Source organism: Mobula birostris, chromosome 4 (genome assembly GCF_030028105.1).
Source record: "Mobula birostris isolate sMobBir1 chromosome 4, sMobBir1.hap1, whole genome shotgun sequence".
Classification (NCBI taxonomy): Eukaryota; Metazoa; Chordata; class Chondrichthyes; order Myliobatiformes; family Myliobatidae; genus Mobula; species Mobula birostris.
Genome location: NC_092373.1, coordinates 14702190 through 14728787, shown reverse-complemented (window position 1 = coordinate 14728787; position 26598 = coordinate 14702190). Strand labels below are relative to the sequence as shown.

General features: G+C 43.5%; 1 long non-coding RNA gene across 1 annotated transcript in view; it reads left to right on the top strand.

Moving 5' to 3' along the window:
• Positions 1-26320, top strand: part of LOC140196172 (uncharacterized) — a 51407-nt gene extending 25087 nt beyond the window's left edge. Inside the window, exon 3 of the long non-coding RNA XR_011885643.1 lies at positions 25800-26320. This is a non-coding gene — a long non-coding RNA (uncharacterized lncRNA). The remainder of the gene's footprint in view (positions 1-25799) is intronic.
• The last annotated feature ends 278 nt before the right edge of the window (positions 26321-26598 follow it).

Below are 26598 nucleotides of genomic sequence, written 5' to 3'. Positions count from 1 at the left end.
GCCTTCCATTCTTCTTTCTTCCACATGTCTATCCAATAATCTTCTAAATGTCTCTAATGCATCTGTTTCTACCGCTAACCTCTCAGTGCATTCCAAGCACCCTCCACTCTGTAAGAAAAAAAAACTACCACTAACGTCCCCTATACTCTCCTTCAGACACCGTAACGTTATGCCCTCTCATATTTTGTCCTGAGAAAAAGTCTGGCTGCCCACTCTATGGCTCTTATCATCTTGTACACCTCTATCAGGTCATCTTTCAAGCTCCTTTGCTCCAAAGAGAAAAGCCCTAACTCGCTCAACCTATCTTCATAAGACATGCTCCCTTATCCAGGTAGCATCCTGGTAAATCTGCTCTAAAGCTTCCATATCCTTTCTGTAATGAGATGACAAAACTGAAAACAATTCTCGAAGTGTGGTCTAACTGGTTTTATACACTCCTAAATAGCTCATAAATGCCCATTTTTCTTTTATTCATTTGCCTATCTAAGAGCCCTTTAAATGTCTCTGATGTACACTCTGTGGCCACTTTATTAGGTAAACCTGTACACCTGCGAATACAACTATCTAATCAGCCAAACATGTGGCAGCAACTCAATGCTTAAAAGCATGCAGACATGGTCAAGAGGTTCAGTAATTGTTCAGACCAAACATCAGAATGGGGAAGCAATGTGATCTAAGTGACTTTGACTGTGGAATGACTGTTGGTGCCAGATGGGGTGGTTTGAGTATCTCAGAACCTGGGATTTTCACACACAGCATTCTCTAGAGTTCACAGAGAATGGTGCAAAATCAAAAATCCAGTGACCAGCAGTTCTGTGTGCAAAAACATCTTGTTAATGACGGAGGTCAGAGGAGAATGACCAGACTGTTTTAAGTTGACAGGAAGGTGACAGTAACTCAAACTTTGAAGTGGATGGGCTACTGCAGTGGAAGAACACAAACACACACTCAGTATTAGGAACAGGAGATAGTTAATAATGTGTCCACTGACTGCAGAGCACAACATTACTTCACTGCTCTTGAATTCAATCCTTCGATTAATGAAAGCTATCACATCATGCACTTTCTTAACCAGCCGATCAACTTGTATGGTAACCAGGATCCTGCTTATTTACTTCTGCTCCAATTTGCCTACCGAAACAACAGGTCCACAGCAGATGCCATCTCTCTGGTTCTTCACTCAACCCTGGAACATCTGGAGAGCGAAGGTACATACATCGGGATGCTCTTTATCAACCACAGGTCAGCATTCAATACCATTGTCTCCTCAAAACTAATCAATAAACTCCAAGACCCATGGCCTTGATACCTCCTTGTGCAATTGGATCCTCAATTTCCTCACTTGCAGACCCCAGTCATTTTGGAATGGTAAAAACATCTCCTCCACGATATCTATCAGCAGAGGTAAACCACAAAACTATGTGCTTAGTCCCCTGCTCTATTCGCCTTACACTTATGTCTGTGTGGCTAAATACAGCTCCAATGCCATATTTGAGTCTGTTGATGACACCACTGCCACACGCCAAGTCAAAGGTGGTGATGAATCAGCATATAGGAGGGAGACTGAACATCTGGCTGAGTGATGCAACAGCAACAGCCTCTCACTCAGTGTCAGCAAGACCAAGGAGCTGATTATAGGCTTCAGGAGAAGGAACCCACAGGTCCATAAACCAGTACGCATTAAAGAATCAGAGGTAGAGAGGGCAGCAACTTTAAAATTCCTAAGTGTTCTTACTTCGTAGGACGTGTCCTGGGCGTGGCACGTACGTGCAATTATGAAGAAAGCACAGCAGTACCTCTACTTCCTTAGGGGTTTGTGAAGATTCAGCATGACATCTAAAACTTTGATAAACTTCTATAGATGTGTAGTGGAGTGTATATTGACTGGCTGCATCACAGCCTGATATGGAAACACCAGTGCCCTTGTTTAGAAAATCCTACAAAAAATAGTGGATATGGCCCAGTCCATTGCGGGTAAAACCCTCCCCACCTTTGTGCACAACTATACAAACACAGGGAAGCAGTATCCATCATCAGGGACCCCTGCCACATAGGACATGCTCCCTTCTTGCTGCTGCCATCAGGAAGAAGGTACTGGAGTCTCAGGTCCTACACTAGCAGGTTCAGGAACAGTTATAACCCTGCAGCAATCAGGCTCTTGAACTAAAGGAGATAACTTCACTCAACTTCACTTGCCTCATCACTGAGCTGATTCCACAACCTATAGATTCACTTTCAAGGACTCTTCATCTCATGTTCTCAATATTTGTTATTGATTATTTGTTTTAAAATTATTATTTCTTTCTTTTTGTGCTTGCAAGTTTGTTGACTTTTGCAGACTGGGTGAAAGCCCACGTTGCTGCCGTATTCCATTGATCTAGTATGCTTATTACTCTATTATGGATTTATTGAGTAAGCCCAGAAGAAAATGAATCTCAGTGTTGTATATTGTGACATGTACGTGTCTACTTTGATAATAAATTTACTTTGACAGTAACTTTCACCTTGATAAAAGAATAGGAAACATCAACCTGTCAGCTAATGTCATTTTCAGGTACGTGCTGGCATCTGTAATTAATATTGTAATAACAGGCACTTTGAAAAGAATAGTTGGAATATCACATTTAATTGTCCTGTACTTCCTTAAGCTTGTAACACGTATAATAGAGAAAGGTGAGCCAATAGATACAACATATATTTGAATTTTTAAAAATGTTTTTAATCATCGAAATAATAATGTTATTAATAGGAATAATATAGAGGACTTTCCTTACAGATAATGTCGTTCAAAGTGCCTTACAGTGGGATAAAGTGAAAATAGGAAAACAAAAGACAAAATGATGTTAGTTAAATTCAAGGTTAAATGAATAAGTTTTGAGCTAGTGTTTAAAAGTGGCAACTGAGTCTACATCCCTTAAAGTTTTAGTTGTTGAATTCCACAGCTCAGGAGCGCAGTTCAATCAAGCTAACCTGCCAATTATCTTTTGAGGGAGATTGTTTAAAAGACTGGTGGAAGATCGGAAGATCTAAGAGCTCGTGCAGGATTATAAATCAAAAACTATTCTGTGATGTACTCTGGTCCCAGACTATTAAGGGCTTTAAGAACATGTAAGAGAACTTTAAACTCAGCCCTAAAAGATACAGGAAGCCAGTGCACAGTAGGCAAGATGGGAGTGATAGGTTTCCTCACCCTGGTTTTAGTTAAAATTCTAGCAGTCGTGTTCTGAATGAGTTGAAGTTTGTCAATAGATTGCTTTGAAAGGCCAGTGAAAAAGTTCACATCAGAATCAGAATTTAAATCACATTTAATATCATTGAGATATGTCATGAAATTTGTTGTTTTGTGGCAGCAGTACATTGCAATGCATAATATTATTAATTACATCAGGAAGTATACGTACAGTATTTATCCTGCGCCCAGGATTATTGAAAAGCAACAGATTTGGCCATTGCTTCTAAGGAAGGTTGTGAACTTCCTTGGCCACGACATCCATGCCTTGATCTGCCTCTTTTAATTGGGGAACTTCTATGGGCTCCGAACATTTGTCACCTTACAGCAAATTGTTACTGCAGCGGGTCCTGGCACGGAGAAGCAATAAACAGGGATGATCAGTTCCTGAGATACCAAGCCTCCGGCTGGATAGCATGCTTTGTGGCTGTGCCTGAAGCCTCTCATGCAGACCGTTCGGGCTGCACCCTTTCATTGCCTTGCAGGCCACTAAAATACCCATTAGCTGAATGCTTCAGATGTTGCAACTTGTGCTCGGTGGTCTGTTTAATCTGCAAGGCTGCACACTTCAGGACATGTCCCACACTGCATTTAAAACACCGCATAACTTCTGTTTAATTACACAGCAAAAGCTTTGGCGAGGGAAACTCCTTTTTCCTGTCTGGTGCGGGGGCTTGTAAAAGATAATGTGCCTGGGCTTGCAGCCCTGCCGGGAAGTTCAAACACCTTGGATGGGCGACGAATTCCTTGTGCGAATTCTTGTAATTTCAAAGGACTGGCAGGGGGACCCCGCAATTTGCAAGGCTGTCTCTTCTTCCTGCGTGAAGGCACTAGGTTGCACAGAGGGTGTTGCGGGCTGGGGGAGGATCTCCTTCATAGCTCACACTTTAGCAGAACCAGTTATTGCATGTCACCTGTATGACAACAGTCATAGATTCATAGAGCATAGAACCAGGTCCTTCAGCCCATCTACTACATGTTGGCCTGATCTTTTACCTAGTCTGATCAATGTGCACCTGGACCATACCTTTCTAAACACTTCCCATTCAAACTTACAGAATCAGAATTATTATCACTGACATATGCAATGAAATTTGCTGGTTTATGTGGAAATTTGTTCTGTTTTTGTGGCAGTAGTACCGTGCAATACATAAAATTTTTACTCTAAGTTACAATAAAAATACAGTACTGTGCAAAGGTGTTAGTCACATATCTATAACTAGGGTGCCTAAAACTTTTCTACAGTACTGTAGTAATTTTATGTATTGCACTGTACTGCTGCCACAAAAACAGAACAAATTTCATGACATATGCGAGTGATGATAAACCTGATTCTGATATGGGTCTCTATTGTGGACTGAGAGTGGGAAGGGGGCAGGGAGAGGGGAATCAAGGTTGGGAAAAGGGGAAGGGTGAGGGGAGAGAGCAGAAAGCACCAGAGCGACATTCTGCAGTGATCAATAAACCAGTTGCTTGGAATCAAATGACCTTGCTGGTGTCTCAGGGCTGGGTGTGCCTGCACCCGTGGCATCCCCCATCCTGGCACTCCTTCTCTGCCACCTGTCCCACACCCCTCCCATGGCGCTCCACCCTCGCCATTCCCAAAATCCTTTGCTCCTGCCAGATTTACAAACGCGCTCTCCGCTCCACCTTGACCTGTACAACACTGGCAAAAGCCTTAGGCACCCTGGTGCCATGGTAACACAGTAGTTAGCCTGACGCTATGACAGCTCGGGGCATTCCCGAATTCGGAGTTCGGTAGGGAGTCCATATGTTCCTCACCGTGAAGCGTATGGGTTTCCTCCAGGTGCTCAGGTTAGTTGGTTGCTTAGCCATTGTAAGCTGTCCGGTGATTAGACTACTGTTAAATAGGGGGGTTGCTGGGAGGTGTGGCTCAGTGGGCTGGAAGGGTGTATCTCTCAATAATACATTTTAAAAAGGTAGTGTCCATTGGTTCATGGACCATTCAAAGTCTGAGGGAGGGAAAGAAGCTGCTTCTGATTCTTTGAGAGTGGATTTTCAGCCTCCTGTACCTCCTTCCTGATGGTAGTAATGACAAGAGAGCATGTCGTGGATGCTGGGAGTCATTTATTATGGATGACATCTTCCTTGCTGTTGGAGGGTGGTGGGGTAGTACAGTGGTTAGCACAATGCTTTCCAGTGCCAGTGATCATCTCCTGCGGCTGTGTGTAAGGACTTTGTACATTCTCTCAGTGACCCTGGGGGTCTCCTCTGGGTGCTCTGGTTTCCTCCCCACACAGTCCAGGGATGTAGAGGTTAGGGTTAGGAAGTTGTGGGCACGCTAATGTTGGCACAGGAAGTGGACCACTCATGGACTGTATTGGTCTTCGACGTAAACGACACATTTCACTGTATGTTTCGATGTACATGTGATAGATAAAGCTAATCTTTAATAAAAATATTGTCCTCGATGGTGGGAAGGGTTATCCCTGTAATCGAGCTGGTTGAGTGTTACAACCCTCTGCAACCTCTTTCAATGCTGTGCACTGGAGCCCCCGTACCAGACATCGATGCAACCAGTCAGAAAATTCTCCACTGTACATCTATAGAAATTTATCAAAGTCTTTGGTGAGATATGTACAATTGAACGCATCATCTGGTAGCCCATTTTTACCTACACCACCCTCTGAGTGAAAATCATCCCTCCTCCAGACACTGCCTGCCCCCTGTCCCCAACCGCGAGGAGGAGCACGTAATGCGGATGAGCCCAGAACGGCTCAGGTGCAGTGCAATCAGTGCCAAATGTGTGAATGAAAATGGCGAAGGGTCTCAGCAGGTCAGGCAGGGCCCATGGAATTGAACAGTTGATATTTTCCCCACCTTTTTATTCTGGCACATTCCCCCTTTCCTTTCCAGTCCTGACGAAGGGCCTTGGCCCAAAACATCGGCTGTTGGTTCATATTCATGGATGCTGCCTGAGCAGCTGAATTCCTCCAGCATTTTCATTCACACGATAAAGGCACACAGTGTTAGATCTTGGCGAGACAAATCAGGGTATGACTTTCACAGTGAACGAAAGGGCCCCGGGAAAGTGTTGCAGAACAGTGGGTTTGAGGAGAACAAGTAAATGGTTCCCTGAGAGGCTGGTCAGTTCCTTTGACAGGTACGTGGATAGGAAATGATTAAAAGGTATGGGCCAAACACAGACAAATGAGGCCAGCCCAGATGGTCATCTTGTCCCCTGACTTGTTATTCCCTTGACGGAGAACACCTGTACATGACATTGTGGGGAGGCTGATGGACAGACAGCCACCACATGGTCCTTGGCAGATCGGCAGTAAGAATTAATACAAGATCTTAAGACATAGGAGCACCCCCTGGCCATTCAGCCCATCGAGTCTGCTCTGCCATTTAGTCACGGTGATTGTTTTACAGCCCTGTTCTCCTACTTTCTCTCCATAACCCTTAACCCCCCTGTCAAACAAGAACCAATCCATCTCTGCCTTTGCTGTGACTCCAATCTTGAACTCTCCTTCTAATGTCTACTCCATCTAGGCCTTTCGGTAATCATAAATACAAGAAATTCTGCAGATGCTGGAAATCCAGAAGAGAAACTCAGCAGCTCACGCAGCATCTATGGGAATGAACAAACAGTCAGCACTTCAGGACTGGAAGGGAAAGGGGAAAGTACCATTTCTTCCTTCTTCCTTTCCTATTCTGACGAAAGGTCTTGGCCCAAAATGTTGACTATTTATTCATTTCCACAGATGCTGCCTGACCTGCTGAGTTCTTTCAGCATTTTGTGTGTTTTGCTTTGGGTATTCAGTGGGTTTCAATCACCTTCCAGCTTCATTCTTCTGCAGCCCATTGAGTACAGACCCGGAGCCAGCAAACACTCCTCAGCTGTACCCCACTGAGTGCAGGCCCAGAGCCAGCAAACACTCCTCAGCTGTACCCCACTGAGTACAGGCCCAGAGCCGGCAAACACCCCTCAGCTGTACCCCACTGAGTACAGGCCCAGAGCCGGCAAACACCCCTCAGCTGTACCCCACTGAGTACAGGCCCAGAGCCGGCAAACACCCCTCAGCTGTACCCCACTGAGTACAGGCCCAGAGCCGGCAAACACCCCTCAGCTGTACCCCACTGAGTACAGGCCCAGAGCCGGCAAACACCCCTCAGCTGTACCCCACTGAGTACAGGCCCAGAGCCGGCAAACACCCCTCAGCTGTACCCCTCTGAGTACAGGCCCAGAGCCGACAAACACTGCTCAGCTGCTAGGCCCCTCGTTCCCAGGTTCATTATTGTACACCTGCTCTGGAGCCTCTCCAGGGACAACACGCCTTTCCTGAGATACCAGGCCCAAAGTTGCTCAAAATATTCCAAGTGTGATCTGGCCAATGTGACCAACGTTTCTAATCAACCTAATTACTATTAAGAAAATCAGGCTGATTCACTGTTCGCTTTCAGAAAGGAAATCTCATGTGTTCAACCGGAAGGTAACCCCAGACTCGAGATATACGAGTACTATGCAAAAGTCCAGGCATGTATATATTGCTAGGGTGCCAAAGACTTTTGCACAGTACTGTAGTAATTTTATGTATTGCTCTGTACTGCTGCTGCTACAAAAAGAAAACAAATTTCATGACAAATGTGAGTGATGATAAACCTGATTCTGATCTGGGTCTCTATTGTGGAGTGAGAGTGGGAAGTGGGCAGGGAGAGGGGAATCATAGTTGGGAAAAGCGGAAGGGAGAGTGGAGGGAAAGGAAAGAACCAGAGAGACATTCTGTAATGATCAATAAACCAATTGTTTGGAATCAATTAACCTTGCCGGGTGTCTCAGCGCTGGGTGTGTCTGCACTCGCATCACTCTCAGCCCCTGACACTCCTTCTCTGCCACCTGCGGCACTCCACCCTTGACATTCCCATCATCCTTTGCTCCCACCAGATTTACAAACTCATTCTCTTCTCCACGTATGTAAGGCACTGTACAACTAAGAGCCACCCTTTGCCTCAGAACTTTTTCTTCAATCATTCCACAATGTTTTTTGAAAGGAATGCTCTTTTTCTTCCTGCCTGTTACAACATCCCTGAGATAACATACTCCAAAAATGTTGCAGGAACTCAGCAACATCTATGGAGAGGAATAAAGATTCAACATTGCTCCCTTGATGCTGCCCGACCTACTGAGTTCCTCCAGTATTCTGCGTGCGTTGCTCTGCATTTCCAGCAAATACAGAATCTCTTGTGTTTTTGACTCCTGCGCTAATGTGCCCAGGTTTGCAATCTGGTGAGGAAGTGCAAGATTGCTGGAAGATAAATTAAATTCCTTCTGCTGATGCTTGCAATTCCACAGAAATGGCATGGTAACAAACCAAAGATTCTTGCATACGAGTTGGGGAGCATCGGACAAAAATAATCAGTCATTCCCCCTTCCTTTCCTGAGGGCACAGCTGACAAGAGTGGCTGGTTTTTGAACAGAGGGTGAAGCATGATGCAGTGCCCTACCCCACCATTGAAAGTAATGTCAATCTCTTAGCAGCCCGGCATGTAAAGTCTTGTAACTTTACTGTTGTGTAGGATGACACTCTTTAGTTTCATGTGCAGGGAGAGACAATCAGTTTATGTAAGCACAAAAGATTCTAGAAATCCAGAGTGACACACACAAAATGCTGGAGGAACTCAGCAGGTCAGGCAGCATCTACAGAAATGAATAAACAGTCGACTTTTCAGGCCAAGACCCTTCACCAGGACTAAATAAATGAATCTGATCCGATCTGATCTGAGACTGTCTCCAAAAGGGTAAACAGATTGAAGTCGTTCCATTAACGAATAGTTCCGGAATGAGTGGACACCATTCCATGGAGTGGAATAAACAGTTAATGTTTCAGGCCAAGACCGTTCATAGAAACAGCGCATTACAGGCCCTTCAGCCCACAATGTTGTGCTAACCATGTAGCCTGCTCTAGAAACTGTCTAGAATTTACCTACCGCATAGCCCTTCCTGATGAAGGGTCTTGGCCAGAAATGTTGACTGTTTATTTCTTTTCATGGATGTTCCCTGACCTGCTGAGTTTCTCCAGTATTTTGTGTGTGTTGTTTTACATTTATTTTACTTTACTTTACTTTGACTTAGCATGTACCAAGGTACAATGGAAGACTTCGTCCTGCTTGCCATCCGTACAGATCATTTCATCACATCAGTGCCAAGAGGTCGTACAAGGAGAAACAATTGCAGAATGAAGAATAAATCATTACACTTATGAAGAACGTGCATGTCCGGGCTCACAATCAGGTTCAAGGGTAAAATAAGGTAGTTTGTGAAGAGTCCAAAAAGTACAAACAAGTCAAACAAAATGTCTGACATCATAGACTGAAAGTGGCCAATCTACCAATTAATCCCGGGGGAAATTAACTAATTAACTAATGAAGTATGACTATGACTATGACTATGACTTCAGACTACCACAGATACAGAATCGGATTTATTATCACTGACTTTTATGACATGAAGTTTGTTGTTTTGCTGAAGCAGTGCAGTGCAAAGGCATAAAACTACTATAAATTACGAAATAAATATTTTGTACCATAAAAAATGATTAATAAGGAAATGTTCTTGGCATCATTATCCATTCAGAATTGTACAGGCAGAGGGGAAGAAGCTTTTCCTAAAAGGTTGAGTGTGTCTCTTCAGGCTGCTGAACCTCCTCCCTGACGGAATCAATGAGGAGAGGGCAAGTTGCAGAGGATGAAGGTTCTTAGTAACAGATGACACGAGAAAACAATCAGTGAGGACTTCTGCGAAGAGAAGCGAAATACACATCATTATTGTATGCTTATGTACACAAAATTAATTTCTGTTCCCTTCACCCCCCCCCCAACCCGGTTTCAATCTACAGTAGAGTTTTTGTTCATTATGACTAATGTCTCATGCTCTCTGGTATTTTCCTGCATCGTCCTGCTGTTTATGGGAACTGGCTCTGCACAAATTGACTGTCACATTTCCTGTATGAAAACCATGACTTCATATCAAATGTATCTCATTGGCTACAAAGTGCTGGGGGAAATCACAAGGCTGTGATAGGATCTATAAAAATGCAGCACATTATTTTATTTCAAACTGAGAGCAAATTCTGCAGAAACACCATTTTCTAGGTGGTTTTGATCTGGTATTTGGAATCCCTAGAGCTACAACATTGGAGCAAAGCACTTTCCAGTCAATAGTAGGGCTACTCGGACTTGATGTTTCTTATTTTCTGATGGGAATTGTTTATTGTACAGTATAAAATAAATTCTCTGTACATTCTCACTTCACTGGTTTGATCCATTTAACCTTTTACTGTCTGGTTGCAGGAATTTATTGTAATCGAATCATAGACTCATACAATACAGAAACAGGCCCTTCAGCCCATCTTGTCAATGCTGACTATGATGTTCATCTAAGCTAGTGCCATTTGCCTGAGTTTGGCCCATACCCCTCTAAACATTTCCTATCCATGTACCTGAACAATTGATGTCTTCAATGTTATTACTGTATATTACTGTGCAATTACTTTTGCACTACCTTACTTTCCCTTTTCTATTTTCTATTTATGATTTATAATTTAAATTTTTAATATTTACTATCGATTTGTACTCCAGGGAGCGGGAAGCGCAGAATCAAATATCGCTGTGATGATTGTACGCTCTAGTATCAATTGTTTGGCGACAATAAAGTAAAGTAAAAGTCATATATATTGTATAGCATTGAACTGCTGCTGCTAAGTTAACAAATTTCATGTCACGTGCTGGTGATAATAAACCTGATTTTCTGATTTTATATATATATATATATATATCTATCTCAGTAGGGTGCCTATGACTTTTGCACAGTACTGTAGTAATTTTATGTATTTCAGTGTACTGCTACCACAAGAAAAACAAATTTCATGTCATACATGAGTGATGATAAAGTTGATTCTGATCTGGGTGTCTATTGTGGACTGAGAGCGGGAAGGGGGCAGAGAGATGGGAATTATGGTTGGGAAAAGGTGAAGGGAAAGGAGAGGGAATGGGAGGGACGAACGAGTCATTCTGTAATGGTCAGTAAACCAATTACTTGGAATCAAATGACCTTACCCGGTGTCTCAGGGGAGGGTCTGTCTGCACCCGCTTCATCCCCCGCCTGTGGCATTCTTTCCCTGCCACCTGTCCCACCCCCTCCCCAAGCGTTCCACCCTTACCATTCCCAACACCCTTTGCTCCTGCCAGATTTACCAACTTGCTCTCCGCTCCGCATTGGCATCAGTGCCCTGACTGATGAAGGTCAGTATCGATGCCTTCTTAACCACCTAGTCTGCCTGTGATGCCACTTCCAGATGTTCAAGATCAATGACCTGATCCTTTCCATTAAAAAGTTTATGTTACTTATAAAATACCATGTGTACAATATACACTCAGTAGCCTCTTTATTGCGTACCTCCTGTGCCTAATAAAGTGGCCACCGAGTGTACGTTTATGGTCTTCTGCTGTGTAGCCCATCCACTTCAAGTTTTAATGTGTTGTGCATTCAGAGGTGGTTAAGGCGTTGGTCTAGTGATCTGAAGGTCGCTAGTTCGAGCCGCAGCTGAGGCAGCGTGTTGTGTCCTTGAGCAAGGCATTTAACCACACATTGCTCTACGACGACACTGGTGCCAAGCTGTATCGGCCCTAGTGCCCTTCCCTTGGTCAACATCGGTGTTGTGGAGAGGGGAGACTTGCAGCATGGGCAACTGCCGGTCTTCCATACAACCTTGCCCAGGCCTGTGCCCTGGAGACCTTCCAAGGCGTAAATCCATGGGCTCACGAGACTAACGGACGCCTATAATTACTGCACACCACTGTTGTAACATGTGGTTATATGAGTTACTGTTGTCTTCCTGTCAGCTTGAACCATTCTCCTCTGACTTCTCTCATTAGCCAAGGCACCCACAGAATCAGAATCAGAATCAGTTTTAATTTCACCGGCATATGTCGTGAAATTTGTTAACTTTACGGCAGCAGCACAAAGAAATACATGATAAATAAATATAGAGAAAAAAACTGAGTTGCAATAATTATATATATGTCTATAACATAGTTAAGTTAAAAAAAAGTAGTGCAAAATAACAGAAATGAGAAAATAGTGAGGTTGTGCTCAAGGGTTCAGTGCCCATTTAGGAATCGGGTGGCAGCGGGGAAGAAGCTGTTCCTGAATCGCTGAGTGGCTGCAGCTCTCTGGTGCAGCAAGACAAAAATCTTCATGGCATAGGTCAATAAAGATAAACCTGATTCCGGTTCTGATAATCCAACATTATTCTCCGCTAAATTCTCATTAGGTCTGTCACTCACCTACACAGTGGCCAATTAACCTGGCAACCCACACATCTTGGGCAAGTGAGAAAACAGAAAGAGAGAAAACTGATGCGACAGTGTAATTTTCATTGTTACTGTCAGGAAGGAGGTACGGGAGTTGGAGGCGCACACACTTCGATTCAAGAACAGCTTCTTCCCTTCTGCCATCTGATTTCTGAATGGACATTAAACCCTTGAACACTACCGTAAGACCATAAGACAAAGGAGCAGAAGTCGGCCATTCGGCCCTTCGAGTCTGCTCCGCCATTTTATCATGAGCTGATCCATTTTCTCCCATTTAGTCCCACTCCCCCGCCTTCTCATCATAACCTTTGATGCCCTGGCTACTCAGATACCTATCAATCTCTGCCTTAAATACACCCAATGACTTGGCCTCCACTGCCGCCCGTGGCAACAAATTCCATAGACTCACCACCCTCTGGCTACCTCACTATTATTTTATTTCTGTTTTTGTACTGCTTATTTAATTTACCCATTTAATATGTGTGTATATATATATATTTACAGTAATTCACAGTTTTTCCTCTATTATTATGTCGTGCATTTTACTGCTGTTGCAAAGTTAACAAATTTCACGACATGTTAAACCTGATTGTGATTGTGATTCGGATTCTGATTCGCACAGATTCCTTAAGTAAGGAGAGGGAATTGTTTTACTGTGGCCTCCCATCCCTCACTGTGCATTGGCAGGAGAACCTTAAACTGGGATCTTTCCCCAGAGAGCCATTGCAGCAGCTACAGACAGATAGAGAACAAACTCAGAGACATCAAATGCTCCTCATACGTTAAGCCTTTCACTGCTGGGCTTATTCTTGTAAACAACCTCTAGACCCTCTCCAGGGCCAGCACATCTCTCCCTGGATAGGACTGTACAAGGAATCCACTGATAGCATCCAGCACATAGCAGCAGGGTGCAAGGTGCAGGTAGGGACTGCATACAGTGAACGGCACAACCAAGTTGCAGGAATTCTGTACAGGAACATCTGTGCTGAGTATGGATTGGACTCTCCCAAGTCCAAATGGGAAACACCCGAGAAGGTAGTGGAAAATGACAGAGCTAAGATCCCGTGGGATTTCCAAATACAGACTGATAAGCAGGTACTGGCCAACCAACCAGACATGTTAATAGTGGACAAGGAACAGAAGAAAGCAATAGTAATGGATGTGGCAATCCCGAATGACAGTAACACTAGGAAGAAAAAATATGAGAAGCTGGAGAAATACCAGGGTTTGAAAGAGCTGATAGAAAGGATGTGGAAGGTTAAAGTAGTCCCAGTGGTGACAGGAGCACTTGGAGCTGTGACACCTGGACTGGGAGAGTGGCTCCAACAAATCCTGGGAGCAGCATCTGAAATCTCAGTCCAGGAGAGCATGTTACTAGGAACAGGACGGATCCTACGCCAAATCCTCAGGCTCCCAGGCCTCTGGTAGAGGACCTGAGACCGAGGAGAAAATGCACATACACACCATTCATAAGGGGTGAGAAAAAAATATATACTGTAAAAGGTACGTCTGCTCTGCCATTTTATCATGGTTGAACCATTTTCCCTCTCAGCCCCAGTCTTCTGCCTTCTCCCCGGAACCTATTATGCCCTGAATAATCTAGAATTTATCAAACTCTGCCTTAAATTACTGAATGACTTGGCCTCCACAGATGCCTGTAGCAATGAATTCCGGTTAAAGAAATTTCTCATTATCCCCGTTCGAATGGACATCCCTGTGTTATGAGGCCGAGCCTTGTGATTTTTATATATATACCGTTTGTATATATGAACGACAAATTTAACAATATTAAGATAAGTCAGGGATAATGAGCATGATACTAATTCTGATTCTGATTTTGAGCCAGACTCTCAGGAAAGTGTTTCCACTGCCCTGACCTGACCTGACCTGACCTGTCTCAAGGCAGAGTGAAAGGCTTTCCTGGAGTTTGATGCTGATAAAAACTGTCATTGTTTGCCCAGAGGACTTCATCACATTATCACAGGTAACTCTGCGAATAATTGGATTATTTGGTTGATAGGAACTGCTGGAGGTTACTCCATCATTCAGTGATCTCATGCTTGAACCACATTATTTTTGATATCCTTATAGAAATCTCACAGCCTCGGCCTTCCGAGCTCCGGTTGACCCAGCATCCACAGCCTTAAGGGGGAGAGTGCTCCAGATTGTTCTTCTCCTTTGTGTGTAGAAGAAGCTTCTGATTTCCCTCCCGAGTGACCCAACACGAATTTAAAGATTACATCCCCTTGCCCTAGATTCTCCAACCAAATGAACTAATTGCAGTTTAACTGCCCTATCGAAGCCTTTTATCTTTTCACATCAGATCGCCTTCCTGTCTTTCTAATCTCCAGGGACAACAAGGCCTCCCTGCTGGACACAGGCCTTATAAATTAACCCCTTAAGAGCCATTACCCTATGATTGAGGTTATTGTCATGTGCCCCCAGTAGGGTGAGGTAGAGGTAGAATGAAAGATTGCTTGCAGCAGCAGCACAGGCATATAGGTACGGATCATACAACCATAAAGCATAGGAGCAATATGAGGCCATTTTGCCCATTGAATCTGCTGCACCATTCCATCATGGCTGATTTATTTTCCCGTTCAACCCCGTACTCCTGCCTTCCCCTGTAACCTTTAACACCCTTACTAAACAAGGATCTGTAAATATAGATGCTCCTCCACTTTAAATATAGATGTGACCAGGTGACCGTCAGATCTTACTCAGTATTGTTAAAAGTGTACTTAGGCATCCATCCGGGTAATGCTAGAATAGTTGTCTGTACCTTTAAGGGAGACGGTGATGTCATTACGCACGCGCAGGACAGAGGGGAGACCAGTTTTGCTTTCTGCTGAGGACGTGGTAAGGCGTTGGAATCACGTTCCTCCCAGAATGTGCTGGGCATGGTGAGGAAAGGTGAGCATTGATTGACAATATCCATGTGAATTCGTTTATGTTTGTTGGTGGATCGAGAATATCGGTAATTTGACATGTTTTACATGTGGATGCTTTAGATTTCCACGAGTGAAGGAATCGATGCTGGGTAGTGTGGCTTATACAAAGTTCCTCACCATCCAAGTAGGTCAGTCTTCCTGTAATTTAACTACCAGGCAATACCCTGTAAAAGTTGTGCTAAAGTGTACCTTTTATCTAACTTTATTGCATCGGGATTGATTGTGCATGTAACCGCGTAGCGTGAATGTTTAGTCTCTGGAAGTTCAGCACGTGTGTACGTCTTAGATGAGATGTATTCGCTTACATTTTTCGCTGTTATGTATAAGATGCAGGGTGGGTGGGATTCTAATGTTGTTTGTATTGTGTTCCTTCAGAATTGCCGCTATCGTATTAGTACCCTATTAGTTCTGGTATTTTTTATACAGCATACGCAATTCTGTCCGTACACAAGGGTGTGGAGCGAAAGTTAAACTGAGATTGTAACGGCAGGAACTGGTTGTATATTCATTTGTTTTGTTTCGCGACCTTCTTCTGGCACTTAAACATCGAAAACCAATAAAGGAATTAAAACCCGAAAGAGTCTTTGTTGTCCTGAGTGTGTACTTTTCCCCAGGCTACAAAATAAATTCAAGATTGCTTAATGTAATTTCCTGCACACAAGTGTAAAGGAGAATGAAATAATTGTTATAATGAAAAAATGCAATAAGAAAAAGAATAAAATAAATATACATACATAACATAGCTTTCATACATAGATTGGTTGTATGTCCATAAAGTGACGCTGGTCTGTACGTAAGTACGTGGAGTTAGTAGGTGGAGATGCTGAACAGCTTTACAGATCGGGGAAAGAAACTGCTTTTCAGTCTAGTGGCCCTGACGTGGACTACCACTAAGCTGCATGAATTTGGAAACTGTGATTTACATTTTGATGGCGTGTTTTGGGGCCGAATAAGCGATCTTGCGCTTTGCTGTCCCCCCAGTGAGGTTCGAAGCGGAGGGTGTGGCCTGGTGGCTTGGAAGCCTGGAGATGAGGATTAAGATGTCAAGGGCACGAGCCCAAGATCGACTCCTTTGCATCTGTCTGATTGAAGTGTTGAGCAAGGTTGAAGCTGACGAGGAGGAGAGTGGAGGACGGGCGGGTGCTCGGCACCATCTTCCTGTGTTTGGTCAGTTTTCGTCTCTTTCTCACTAACTGCTGTCGGAGGAAGTGCAGGAGTTTTGGGATCCATATTGTCAGGATTAATCGGCGAGGCTATGGACTCATTTTGGGGGACTTTGGGATTCATGTTACATGTGTTTCTGGATTCTGGTTATTCTTTGTTTGCTGATTTTGAGCAGTTCGATCGATGTGGACTGGGTCGCTTAGTCCAAGAATTTCCCTGTAGCCTCCATCGGCTAGTGGCGCGGAGCTGAACTGAACTAAGCTGAATACTGCTGGTTAGATGTCTGATATTCTCTATGTTGTTCACTCACTTTTTGCTGCTCACAATATTTATTCTTTTTTATTGCACATTCAGTGTTTGATGTTTTCGTGAACGGGTTCTATGGTGCTGCTTTGTTTCATGGCTGTCTGTGGAAAGACGAATCTCAGAGTTGTATTTTGTGTACGCACTTTGATAATAAATATACTTCAAATCTTTGAAACTTCTGTCCAAAATACTTACCCTGCACAACTCCTTCAAACTTCTCCCCTCTCATATTTTAGCTATGTTCTCTAGTATTTGACATGAGAGAAAGGCTCTAACTATCTACCCTTTACACTCTGTAGTACACTTGCATACCTGCTTGTTAATGCAAATTTCTATCAGGCAATTATGTGGCAGCAATTCAATGCCTAGAAACATGCAAACATGATTGAGAGGTTCAGTTGTTGTTCAGACAAACATCAGAATGGGGAAGAAATGAGACCCAAGTGATTTTGACCGTGGAATAATTGTTGTGGCAGACAGGATGGTTTGAGTGTCTCAAAAACTACTGATCTCCTGGGATTTTCACACACAGCAGTTTCTAGAGTTTATAGAGAATGGTGTAAAGAACAAAAAACACCCAGTGAGTGGTAGTTCTCTGGGTAAAAACAACCTTTTATTGAGAGGTCAGGGAAGAATGGCCAGACTGATTAAGGCTGACAGGAAGGCTACAGTAACTCAAATAACCACATGTTACAACAGTGATGTGCAGAAGAGCATCTCCGAAAGCACAACACGTCAAACTTTGAAGGTTCACATAAAGTTACCACTGACTATAGATTCCCCTAACACTTCTATAAATTATGTTTTGCACCTTGGCCCCAAGAGGAACCTTGTTTCATTTGGCTATATTCACATATGGTTGAATGATATTTGAACTTGAACTTAAATCTCTATCAGGTCTTCTCCCAGTCTCCAGCAGTCCAGAGGAAACAAACCAAGTTGATCCAAACTCTTCCTGCAGCTTGTACTCTCAACATCCTGGCGAATCTCTTCTGCCCCCTTCCCAAAGCCTCCACATCCTTCCTGTAATGGGGAGATCAGAGCAGCACATAATATCTCAACAGCCTCTATTTCCTCAAGAGGTTTGTCAAGTCCCCTTTGACCCTTATAATTTTTTATCAAAGTAAACAGTTTGGTACAGCAACTGCTCTGCCCAAGACCACAAGAAACTTCAGAGAGCTGTGGACACAGCGCAGCACATCACAGAAACCAGCCTCCCCTCTATGGACTCTGCCAATACTTCTTGCTGCCTTCAGAAAGCAGCCAGCATACTCAAAACCTCACCCATCCTGGGCATTTTCTCTTCTCCCCCCACCTATCAAGCAGGAGATGCAAAAGCCTGAAACCACGTACCACCAGGCTCAGGGACTGCCTCTATCCCACTGTTGTAAGACTACTGAATGGTCCCCTACTACAATAAGATGAATCCTTGACTTCACAATCTATTTTGTTATGTCCTTGCACCTTATTGTCTACATTGCACTTTCTCTATAACTGTAACACTTTATTCTGCGTTCTGTTATTTCTTTTATCTTGAACTACTCGATGCACTGTTGTATTGAGACGATACGTGTGTGATAGTTATAAACTGATTTACTATCTTACTTTAACAATTTACGAACCAGAATTGCACATGATTTACGAACATATTTTAAAAACGTAAAAGACAAGCAACATAAGACCATAAGATATAGGAGCAGAATTAGGCCATTCAGCCCATCGAGTCTGTCCTGCTATTCCATCATGACAGATCACAGCTCTACAACAGGTATTTAAAACTGCTTAGCACATCACTGGCACCAGCCTACCTGCCATCAAGGACTTAAAATCATAAACGTGCTGGAAAAAGGGCAGCAATATCATGAAGGATCCCACCCACCCTGCTCATGGACTGTTTGTCCCACTCCCAACATGGAGGAGGCTACGTAGCATCCACACCAAGACAACCAAACTCAAATACAGTTACTTTCCCCAGGCAGTCAGGCTGATCGACACCTCCACCCACTAACCCACCCCTCCACACCCTCCACACCCTCCACCACCACTATATACATATCACCTAGTGTCACTTCATGTACATACAATCAATGCTTATGAAGTTACTTATACATTGTGTTTATAGGATTGATTTTATATTTATATTTATTGTGCTTTTAAAAATTTTTTAATTGCATTTTTTATGCTTATTGTGTTTTTTTGTGCTGCATCAGATCCGGAGTAACAATTATTTTGTTCTCCTTTTCACTCTCGTGCTGAAAAAGCAATCGTGAATCTTGATTCTTGAATCTATTTTCCCTCTAAACCCCATTCTCTTGCATTCATCCCATAACCTTTGATGCCCTTATCAATGAAGCTCCTGTGAACCCAATAACTTAACCTCCACAGCCACCTGTGGCAATGCATTCAACAAATTCACCACTCTGTGGCTAAAGAAATTCCTTCTCATTTCTGCTCTAAAGAGATACCCTTCTATTCTGAGACTGTGCCCTCTGGCCCTAGACTCCCCCACTGTTGGAAAGATCTCCATTCTATCTACACTTTTCAAGTTGACATTTCTTGTCAGCATACAATAACTGGCTTAATTTCACTTCTGGTTACAATGTTGAGTTGAGGGTAGACACGGTCCCAAACATTTGATTACAGCAGGAAATGAGAATGAAGTCTGAAGTGAAATGTTGGAAACACTCAGCAGGTTTAGCAGCATCTGTGGAGAGAGAAGTAGAATTAACATTTCAGCTCAAAGATCCACTATTTTTGGCACCTACAGATTTCTTTATTTGCATTCTAATGAAAATTCTGTATCAAAGACCTCTGAAAACATTTAACCATTGAGCATCAATTAGCACATTTTGCTGTGATTTCAAGCACAGATTAACAGTGCAAGGTTTCTGAAGTGAATGATTTGATATGTGCTTATAATGGCCCTATTGAGTCATTCAGAAATAGAACATAGAACACAGAACACTACAGCACACTACAGACCCTTTGGCCCACAATGTTGTGCTCACCTTTTAACCCACTGAAGATTAATCAAACATTTTTGTCCCACATTGCCCTCCATATTTTTTATCATCCATGTGAGTCTTTTAAATGTCCCTGATGAATCTGGGTCTACCACTTTCTTGGCAGCACATTTCACACACTCACCACTCTCTGTGTAAAAAAAAACGAGCTCTGATAGCTCCCCCATACTTTCCACCAATCACCTTAAAATTATGAGCCCTCATCCTGGGTAAAAAATTCCAGCTCTCCACTCTATCTATGCCTCTTATCATCTTGTATACCTCGATCAAATTACTTTTTATCCTCCTCCGCTCCAAGGGTAAAAGCCCCAGTTTACTCAAAATGCCTTTGAAATTTGTTGTGTTGGACGGTATGGACATTGTGGTCTGACAGGCCTGCTCCTTCGCTGTACTGTTCTATTGTCTATGTTCTAATTTTGTGAAAAACTGTGGTCAGTCGCAAAGTTGAGACAAGGCTGTGAAAAAGCCACTCTCTTTTACACAGAGGCTGGTAGGTGCTTGGAACTTGGGGCCAGGGGAGGTGGTGGTAGCAGACAGAACAGTAATTTTAAGAGGCATTTAGACAGGTACATGAACATGTGGAGAATGGAGAAATATAAACCACATGCAGGAACATGCGATTATTTGAGATTAGCATAATAGTTGGCACAGACATGGCAGGGCCATACTAAGTTCTGTATATCGAAAGCTGGAAAATGAATGTATTATCACCAATTTTTTTTAATGGGAAAATCACACAGGAATCAGTTCAGCCTGTGTAGGCTGTGTCGTCAATCATTTCCTGGTGTTGGCACACCTGCCAGGCGTTTCTATGAACCATTCACATGAACAAGCCCCAATGTTAGGAGGGCACCTGACGATACCAGCAGTCACACGTTGCTCTCTCCCTTCCTCACCGATTTACACTGAAGTTTAAAGCTGCAGTCCGCAGTTACCGTGGAAACATCATCTGAAACTGTGTGACCAACCCCGACACCAGGTTCAGGAACAGCAATTACCCATGAACCATCAGGCTCCTGAACCTACCGAGTGTTGAATGGACCAGATAGCTTGGACGTGGAGAGGATGTTTCCTATGGTGGAGGTATCCAGAACTAGAGGGCACAGCTTCAAAACTGAAGGGTGACCCTTTAGAACAAAAGGAAGGAGGAATTTTTTTAGCCAGAGAGTAGTGAACCTGTGGAATGCTCCGCCACAGACTGCGGTGGAGGCCAAGTCTGTGGGCAAACTTAAAGCAGAAGTTGATCACTTCCTGATCGGTCAGGGCATCAAAGGATTTGGCAATAAGGCAGGTGTATAGGGTTGAAGGGGATCTGGGATCAGTCATGATGGAATGGCTGAGCAGACTCAATATGCTGATTGGCCTAATTCTGCTCCTATGTCTTCTGGTCTTATGGACCTTGTAGATAACTTCACTGAACAGTGAACATTCCACAACCTTCAGACTCACTTTCAAGGACTTCATAATTCAAATTCTCAGAGTTATCTATCTATCTATCTATCTATCTATCCATTTATTTATTACTGATTTATTATTTTTGCACATTGTTTATCTTTTGCACATTTATTGATTGCCTGTCTGTTTGTGTGTAGTTTTTCATCATTTCTGTTGTGTTTCCTTGTTCTACTGTGAATGCTTGTAAGACAATTAATCTCAAGGTTGTAAGTATATGGTGACATACACATACTTTGAGTATAAATTAACTTTAAACTTTGAAGAATAAAAACAGGTAAATAAGAAGTTGTAGATTGTGAGGCCAAGAGTCCATCATTGTGCGTAAGGTCCATCCAAGAGTCTGATATCAATAGGATAGAATTTGTCCTTGCGCCTGGGGGTAATGTGCTTTCAGGTTTTTGATTCTTCCGCCTGGTGGGAGAGGGGGGAAGAGAGAGTGACTGGGGTGGATCGGGCTTTTGATTATGCTGCCTGCTTTACTGAGTCAGTGAGAAGTCTGGATGGAGTCCATAGAGAGGAGGCTGATTCCTGTGATGTGCTGAGCTGTGTCCACAACTGTAAGCATTTTCTTGCGGTCACGTGCAGAGTGGTTGCCACACCAAGCCGTTATTCATCCAGACTGAACGCTTTCTATAGAGCGTTGATAAAAATTGGTAAGAGTCGACGAGGACATACCAAATTTTTCGAGCCTCCTGAAGAATAGAGGTGTTGGAGAGCTTTCTTGGCTAATTTTGAAGACGGGGCAAAAGGTCTTGATGGGTGGGGGGGTGGCTTCTTCCCTCGGTGTAATCTGAAGTTCTCAATACTGTAGGAAGGATGTGATAAAGTTTGAGCGGATGTAGAAAGTAATCTTAAGAATGTTGCCTGGACTGGAGAGCTTCATAAGAGGTTGGATGGAGTGGGACAGGAGGAAAGGAGGCTAAGGAATGACCTTACAGAGATTTATAAGACCAGTGGGGCATAGATAATGTGGATAGTCACACAATGGTGATGCTAAAGTCTGGATGAACACATACAAATTACCGAAGGAACGCAGCAGGTCAGGCATCACCTATGGAACAAAGTGAACAGTTGATGTTTCAGCCGAGACTCTTCAAGCTAACCCACTGAGATTCTCCAGCGTTTTGTGTGTGCTAAGGTGGATGGTTACCGCCTTTTTTTTTTACCCAGGGTGCAGAGTCTAGAACCAGAGACACAGGCTTTAGGTGAGAGGGGAAAAATTTAAAGAAGGTCTGAGGGGCAATGTTTTCACTCAGAGGGATGAGAATCTATGGAACGAGATGTCAGAGGAAGAGGTAGGATTTTTTCGTTCATTATGTGCCATGTTATATGACATGGGCCATTATGGTCTTTCCATGAGCATGATTGTTCTTGGCAAATTTTCCTACAGAAGTGGTTTGCCATTGCCTCCTTCTGGGCAGTGTCTTTACAAGACAAGTGACACCAGCCATTATCAATTCTCTTCAGAGATTGTCTGCCTGGTGTCAGTGGTCGCATAACCAGGACTTGTGATACGCACCAGCTGCTCATACAACCATCACCACCTGTTCCCATGGCTTCACATGATCCTGATCGGGGGGCTGAACAGGTGCTGCACCTTGCCCAAGGGTGACCTGCAGGCTAACGGATGGAGGGAGCACATTAAACCTCCTTTGGTAGAATTACAATATGTAAAAGACATTTAGAAAATTGATTAAAGGTTAAAGATTGGCTTTATTTGTCACATATACACCGAAACACATGGTAAACTGTGCCACTTGCATCACCGAACGAGGATGTACTGAGGGAAGCCCGCAAGTGTCACCATGCTTCCAGCACTAACAGAGCATACCCACAACTTCCTGACCTTAACCCGAACGTCTATGGAATGTGGGTGGAAACCAGAGCACCTGGAAGAAACTCGCACAGTCAGGGGGAGAACGTATCAATTCATTAAAGACAATGGCTGCAATTGAAACCCTATCGCGGATGAACTCATATATATTTCATATATATATATATATATTTAATGTATGGTATATTTCTTATTGTAATTCATAGTTTCTTTTTCTATACTGCACCGTACTTCTGCCACAAAACAACAAGTCTCACAGGAAATGCCAGTGATTCTGAAGTTTGACGTGTTTGTGACAGAGGGTGACATTGACTCCCAGGATCTGGAGTTTGGTGATGAGTTGTCTTGGAACAATAGTCTCTCATGATGTGTTCCACCCTCTGTATGGGTGCCTGTCTTCCATAAAGCAGAAGACTTAATTCTCTCACATTGTCTTCTGTTCAAGGCAGACCCATCCTTAACTAATGACCTGCATCATACAGACAGCCACTTGCTGGCACGGTTTTTAGTGGTCAGGCAAATCATTCCACTCTGCTGGCAACTACAGATTCCTCGTCCCTCTGGGCAAGGAATTACATCAGTATGGCCTTGAAATTTAGAACTGGGGCTGAGCTGATCCATTAGGACAATTTGCTGAGCCTTCAGAATTGGAGTGGACTCTTGTCTCCAGAGGCAATTACTTTAATGATACACACACGAGAACAAGACGGATATCATCAATATTCTTCATTTCAATATACAAACTCCCCCGTTCCCATCCACCCCCCAACCCCCCATCACTCATAATCTTTTAACCAACATTAATATTTCCTCCGAACTTCCTGAGAATGCTATTCTCTGAGTTCTGCTGCATTAATAGGCTTAGATGAGCCCCCCTAAGCATTGATCCATTGACCAGGTAAGGACATCATGAGGTACGAGTTGTAGAGTTGTACAGCTTCGAAGGAGGCCTTTCAGCCCAATGTGTCTGTGCTGAGCACAGAGCACTCTCTGTGCTTGACGGCAGGATCAGTCTGATTTCATATCTTTTCTAACGAACTAGAAGGAGACTATTCGCCCCATACAATCTAAATACCGATGTCACGGCCAAGAAAGCTCACCAATATCTCGACTTTGTCAGGAGGCTAAAGAAATTTGGCATTTCCCCATCGACTCTTAACAATTTTTATCAATGTGCCATAGAAAGCACCCTGTCTGGGTGCATGACAGCTTGGTGTGACATCTGCTCTGAATATGACCACAAGAAACCACAGAGAGTTGTGGACACAGCTCAGCACATCAAACGAACCAGCCTGCCCTCCATGGACTCTGTCTACACTTCTCACTGGCTCAGTGAAGCAAAACCCCCACCCACCCGGGACATTCTGTCTTCCTCCTCACCCCCCCCCCCCATCCCATCAGGTAGAAGATACGAAACCTGAAAGCATGTGCCACCAGGCTCAAAGCAACTTAGATTAGATTAGATTCAACTTTATTGTCATTGTGCCGAGTACAGATACAAAACCAATGAAATGCAGTTAGCATCTAACCAGAAATGCAAAGAATAGTGTTATTTACAAAATAACTACGAATAAGAAGCAAGTGCTACAGCACACAAATATAAAAGTACTGAGACGGTACAATATGGGCGCTGGGATGCTTCACTGTATTAGACTCTCGGATGGACCTCTTTCATGATAAGATGGATTCTTTGTCTCACAATTTAACTCATTATGATCTTGCACTTGATGGTTTACCTGAACATGCTTTCTCTGCAGCTGCTACACTTTATTCTGCATTGGTAGTTTTGCCTTGTTCTAGCTCAATGCACTGTATGAACTATATACAAGACAAGCTTTTCATGGTATCTCGTTATTTGTGACCATAATAAACCAATACCAATACTGGATCTGCAAGTGACCCTATCAATCACAATCCTCCCTTCCGATCCGGCAGTATCAAACATTCACACAGCTGCTTGTCCCAGTGAGTGCAGGCTAACCACTCATCTACACCATTCCCAAATTATTCTTCTCACTTTGCTATCAACTGCACCCCCTTCCCCCCCAGATTCTGCCCGTCACCAAAACACCGGAAGCAATTTTCAGCATCCAATTAATATACCAGACTGCACATCATTGGAATGTGGGAGGAAACAGTAACACCCAGAAGAAATCTACAGACACAGCCGGAACGTACAAACTCCAGCCAGACAGCAACGGATGTTACTGACAGTGTTGAAGCAGCTCTGATCCCACAGGTCCAGTAAGGTTCTGTTGCTCAGAAGCTCATTATTGAGAGATGACATTAACATCTGTTGTAACTAAATTAGCATTGCAGTACACTAGTAAGGCTGCAGGAATAACTAATTGGCTACACAGATTCAAATAAGGTTATGGCAAACATTAAATGTGGCTCAGTATGTTTAAACCTAAGATGGTGCCAGCAGGTGACTTCTTTGATCTCTTCTGTGAAACAACTTAAGTTCCTCTCTTTAATGTCTCTTTTTTTTCCTTTTCAAGGTGACTGGGGTTCTGTTGGAGACCGTGATCTATAGCTGCACTCAAACTTCGGTTCTTCGTGACAGTGAATTCCTAGTCTCAGAGCTCACCGACTGGCCGCTTTTGATTTCTCCTGCAAGACGGGCACCTTTGGGATGCAGCCTTGGGTGGCCCCTGTGAACTCAATTCCTCGCCAGTATCAGCCATCAAAGTGATGCAGGAGATTGGAACATTGAGACAGTGGGTGTGGATGTCAGAGTCCTTTGCACTTGAGCAAACATTCTTGCTCTCTCTCATTCTCTCTCTCTCTCACTCACTCACACATTCTCTCTCTCTCTTTCTCTCTCACTCTCTCTCTCTCTCTCAATCAGGTTGTGGGGGAGAGTCTGCTGGTTTTCGAGTCAGGTGAGCTCGAATCAGGTTGGCTTCAGACTGTATCACCGAAACAGCAATCTGTTGGTCTCCCCTCTTGCTGCAGAAGAGGTGACAACTCTCTCTCCCTCATTACCTGCTTGGTGGGTGATGGGGGGTGCTGATGCCTCCTGCTGGTACAAGTGGGGGTTGGGGAGGGGAAGGGTTGATACTCTGCTGCTATTTGTGCATGGGAGGGGGTGGGGGGGGGTATGGGGTTCAAACATTTTTCTGTCATTCTTTGGAGCTTTTCCTCTGTTTTGTGGATGTCTGCAAAGAGTAAGAATTTCAGGTTGTACACTGTATACATTCTCTGACATTAAATGGAACTATTTGAACCATTGAAAAGAAATAGTAATGTTGACTGTATAAATATCCGATACTATCTGGTTCACTCAAACCCATTCAA